Below are 6,000 nucleotides of genomic sequence, written 5' to 3' on the forward strand. Positions count from 1 at the left end.
CCACGTAATCAGGCAATTTTATCATGCAATTCCTGAAGATTCCTAGCTTTGTACTAGCATGCTGTTCTAACATATCACATAATCAAATCACTATATGATATTTTGGGGTTTGCTTACAGGCTCCAACTGATCGTACACCCTGCATCCTCCTATACTTATTTTGAAAACCATTTAAAAACCATTTTGAAAATCATTCCTTGATTTGAGACTAGATTCACACGAATGCTCCTCTAATTCACTCAAACCAAGGCTCTGATACCAACTTGTAACATCCAATTTTTCAAACAAACTTAAACTTTTAAAAACATGTCAAGTTCATCAAAATATTACAAATTTCATTTTCAAACATTGATTATCAGAGTCTTTTCCTAGAAACATAACATAGTAGGAGGAGCTGTACGATCACGCCTTGGCCTTGTTGTGATCCCCTGAGGTACCTGAAACCATAAACTGAAACTGTAAGCCCGAAAGCTTAGTGAGTCACCCCAAAATACCAACAAACATACATTCCACATAGCAATATCAACATTAGCATATCATATCAATCAAAACAGAACTGCATACACTGGGTCCCCAGCTTTACAAGCTGGACTACCCCTAGGCCCTCAGTACGAGTCTGGAATGCCTACCGGGCCCTCAACTCGTATCTGGAATGCCATCGAGCCCTCAGTACGAGTCTGGAATGCCTACCGAGCCCTCAGCTCGTATCTGGAATACTCTCGAGTCCTTAGTATGAGTCTGGAATGTCTACCGGGCCCTCAGCTCATATCTGGAATACTCTAGGGTTTGTTGGCTACCGCACGGAGCAGTACAACCTCAACCCATCCCACATAACATGTCGACATGTAACAGATATTTGCACATACAGGTAATCTGTTGGATAAGGTGTCTAAGTCCATAACTATTTCTGGTATGTACTTGACCCTACCCGACATGGTCCATTTGGGTTGCATGGCACCATGCAATTGGATAGACTAAATGAGAGAAATAACACTTGGAGATTATTAATATATTATAAGTTCTAATATATGAATAATATTATTTGATTAGTTTGAACAAGAATTAATTTAGAATTAATTAAGTGATCAAAAGCTAACTAATTAAATATATGGGTTGATTATGTAAATCATCCATATCTTGTATAGTGGGCTAAGAGGCTCCATGGATTATCAAGTTGGGTTCCACCCATAGGATGCTCCATGGGAGTTACAAACCCATGGGTCATGGAAATGAAGAGTCATGACACATTAGGGTTTACATGGTGTAACCCTAGATGTGTCAACACTATATAAGAATCATATTCTCCATCAAAATCGGCTACACATGTGAAACAAGAGGGCTAGGCCGATTTCAAGTAGTGTGCATTCTCTCAAAAGTCTTTCCAAGAGCATTTGGTGTTGTGTGAAGCATTTTAGGCATCACACTTGGGGTGGTAGGCTCATAAGGTTTCAAGGAACATAAGCAACAACAAGGTAAGTTATTTTATCTATCATTCAAGTTAAAATTGTTCCCCATGTATGCTAAATAGGAATATAGCCTTGGAATTCAACTTTGCATGATAATTAGACAAACATAGATCCAAGGTTATTAGGGTTGCATGTAGACTTAGGAAGTGTTAGAATGCTCAAAACCCAACAGTGGTATCAGAGCCTAGGCTTGTTTGTTTGTTATTTGTGCTAAAAAGTTGAAGAAAGTCGAAAAACGTGTTGTCTGACTGCTGGACTCGTCGAGTCCATGGGGGGACTCGTCGAGTTCACTTGTATCTTCAACCTACTCGTCGAGTAGGTTAATGCACTCGACGAGTAGGGTCGACAGAGTGCAGATTATCGACTTTAGTTGCTGGAAATGGATTAGAAACATTACCCTATACTGTTTTGGTACTTGAAAACTTGTTTTAGATGGTGTAATGTCTTTGCTAATTCATTTACAACAACTAGTTATCAAAATTACAAAGTTTTAAGTGTAATTTTGATTTATGAATGTGTTCATATTCATGTTCTTGTTCTTATGATGTTTTAGATAATCATAGGAATTATTTGTAACCTATGTGGTAGATTAATTCTTGATCATAATGTGTTTTAATGGAGTCCATAACTTGTCCTCATGTTATGGAAAACCAAGAGTCACACTTGAATTAAAACCATTAAAAGAACACATGAGTTAGAAAAATGAAGAGTCTTCATTTTATTACTCTATTAAACACATAAGTTACAAGAAATGAAAAGTTTTGAAAGTTACAAAACTTGCCCTCAAGTTTTGGAACAAGTAAAGTCTTATTAACACTTTAGTTCCAACCCTTAGAATTTTAAAAGTTAAAATTCAACCCTTATACTTATATTATTATAATTTAATAATTATATATATATATATATATATATATATATATATATATATATATATATATATGTATAAGAACAAAGTCGTTTTACCGCTAGTACGCCCCATTCACGAAGCCAGTCTATAAGGTGGGTATAAGGTTGTTGCCTATAAAATGGCAACTTAATGGGTGTCCATTCTCACCCACCGCTCGCTTGACTGGTGGAGGGTCGTTAGCCGAACAGGTAGGACAAGGACTTATAAATTCTCATTAAAAGTTTGATGAATATTATAAAGTAACTATATGTTTTATTAAATTCCCAATCTTAGTTACTTTAGGAAAATGTGAATAAGGTGCTAATCCATGAACTTACACTTTACACTTTGCCTAAGTCGTTGGTGGAGTGTGTGTGGTTAACCGGCACACTAACTTTGACTTAACAAGGTAGGTAAAGGGTGACTTAAGGTTTATTATAGTATCGGTGGAGCGTGTGTGGTTTACCGACACATCGATTGAGTGATAAACTTTAAGGGTACCAAGTGATTTGCATGGTTACTTCACACCTCGTTTTGTGATCCTCGGTATCCCAGTCACAAAACTTGGAGGGCACACTCGAGATTGAAACATGCCTTTGAAAAGTTCATTGAATCTCAAAGAATCTAGGAATTTCTAAGAACCAATCAAAAATCTAATATCTAATATTTCGGTTTTCGTGGTGGAAATTGGTGAATCGTCATTCACCTACCTTTCAAATATGTTATAGCTTGGATTACGACATACCTCTTCTAAGTTATAATATATTGTGATTGGATCCTAGCCTTAATATTACATTTGGGTGTTTTATTAAGGACTCTCTTAATATCTAAACTAATCTTGTCCTCTTCCTTCAGATGTCTTCAAACAATGCTGCTTCTGGCTCTAATCCTAATGGCTCCTTTACCCTTATGAACTTGTGTGGGAAAGTCACTTTTGATGGATCCAACTTCAATGAGTGGATCAGAAACATCAGGATGATTACCCGCTACGAGGACAAAGAATATGTCCTTGACAAGGAGCTTAAGGAGATTGATGAGACCACTGCAACTCCTCAGGAGATCGCTGACTTTCAGGCACATGAAAGGAATGCTACGAAAGTAGCATGCATCATGATGGCTACGATGACAGCGGAACTCCAAAAGTCCTATGAGGATTTCTACCCTTATGAAATGCACCAAGATTTGATGGAAAGATACCATCAAAGTGCACGAAAAGAGAGGTACGAAATCATCTGCTCCATGATAACAACCATGATGAAGGATGGGGATTCCTTCACGAGCCACATGCAGAAAAATGCAAAGGTATGTGGATCGATTGCTGAAGCTTAATGTGAACTTCCCTGAGGAGCTTGCAATAGATATAATTTTGCACTCCTTACCATCATGCTATGATCAATTCCGCATGACATATCACATGAATAAGGAAGAGGTCACACTCAGCAAACTTTAGGGACTTCTCAAGGCCGCATAATCAGGTCTTAAGGGGAAGTCGGTTGTTAACACTCCTACTCCAAACTCCACTCCGGTTTTGGCAATCGGGAAAAGTCGAGGGAAGAAGAGAAAGAGTTCTTCGAAGGGTACCACGGTTAGGACCCTTGATGGCTCTTCTTCAAGTGGAACCAAGAAAGGTTTTGTCACTCCTTCTTCTGACCTAAAAGAGGCTGAATGCTTCTATTGCCATGAAAAATCACATTGGAAGCGGAACTGCCCAAAATACCAGCAAGATGTGAAGGATGGGAAAGTTAAACCCAACCATGCAGGTATTTACACTATCATTTCTAATAACTCACCCCATTCTAAATCTTGGGTCCTTGATGCCGGTTGTGGTATTCACATTTGTTGTGACTTGCAGGGACTAAGAAGAAGTGAGAATGTGGAGCAAGGAAGAATAAACGTAATCATGGGGAATAGGAAAGTTACACCTATCACAAAGATTGGAGTTTATACTTTATCGCTAAGTAGTGGGTTAAATTTAGATTTGAATAAATGTTGTTATTCGCCAGAAATGGCAAGAAATATTATTTCCTTTCATGCATTGTATAAACAAGGTGTCACCTATTCATTTGATAATGAAGTTGGTTCGATTAATGCTTTCTTTAATAATGTTCTTTATTTTAAAGCATTACCTTGTGATGGTGTGTATGAAGCTGTATCTGTTATAGATAACTTGGGAAATAATGTTTTGTGTATTGATTCTCTTAATAATAATAACTTGGATAAAGCATCATTATGGCATTATTGTCTTGGACATATAAGCAAGAAACGCATAGGCCAACTCCAAAAGGATGGAGTCTTGGAGTCGTTTGACCTAAAGTCAAATGATAGTTGTGAATCATGCTTACTTGGAAAAATGACGAAGTCACCCTTCACAGGATCGTGTGAGAGGGGTGAAGGTTTGTTGGACCTTGTACACACAGATGTGTGTGGACCATTCAAACATGCCACAAGGGATGCTAATCGTTATTATTTGACTTTTACTGGTGATTACAGTAGATATGGATATGTCTACTTAATCAAGCATAAGTCAGAGACTTTCGAAAGGTTTAAGGAATTTAAACACGAAGTCGAGAATCAATTGGGCAGGAACATTAAGATGCTTCGATCCGATCGAGGTGATGAGTATCTTAGTTTAGAGTTCCTCGACTATCTAAGGGAATGTGGGATTGTCTCACAATTGACACCTCCCAGGACACCACAATTGAATGGTGTGGCTGAGAGGCGTAATCGAACCTTGTTAGACATGGTTCGTTCCATGATGAGTCGAGCTTCGCTACCAATCTCATTCTGGGGGTATGCCTTAGAGACTGCCTCCCATATCCTTAATCTAATCCATACAAAGAAAGTTGCCAAAACTCCTCACGAGATGTGGACTGGTAAAGTACCCAAACTAGACCACATCAAGATTTGGGGTTGCGAGGCTTTTATGAGACGCGAGACTCATGATAAGCTCGAACCTCGAAGCGAGAGGTGTATTTTCATCGGCTACCCACAACAATCCTTTGGTTACCTCTTTTACAGACCTAGTGCTAATGTGGTCTTTGTAGCAAGAAGAGGAGTCTTTCGAGAAAGAGAGTTTATAAGCCAAGGAGATAGTGGGAGGCAAATTGATCTTGAAGAAATTCAAGAGTCAAGTGGTGAAGGAACTTCAAACTCTAGCCCTCAACTTGAGGAGGAAACTCCTGTTGAGCCAATTGACGAATCTGTACCTCTGAGGCGTTCCACGAGAGTTAGGAGTGCACCTGAGCATTACTATGGATTCCATATTACTGCAGAAGGTGAGACCCTCATTAGTGATGGGACACTAGTAAGTCAAGATGACCCTAACAACTACGAGGAAGCCATGTCAGGCCCCGAGTCTGCTAAATGGAAAGAGGCTATGGATAGCGAGATACAATCCATGTATGACAATCAAGTTTGGAACTTGGTTGAGAATGTACCAGGTCATAAGACAATAGGGTGCAAGCGGATCTTCAAGAAGAAGATCGACATGGATGGTAATGTACACACTTATAAGGCTCGACTGGTCGCAAAGGGCTTCTCTTAAATTCCTGGAGTGGATTATGATGAGACCTTTTCTCCAGTAGCCAAGATTAAGTCTATTAGGGTTATGTTAGCCATAGCCGCATTTCATGACTATGAAATTTGGCA

Source organism: Lactuca saligna, chromosome 7 (assembly GCF_052625555.1).
Source record: "Lactuca saligna cultivar CGN05327 chromosome 7, ASM5262555v1, whole genome shotgun sequence".
Classification (NCBI taxonomy): domain Eukaryota; kingdom Viridiplantae; phylum Streptophyta; class Magnoliopsida; order Asterales; family Asteraceae; genus Lactuca; species Lactuca saligna.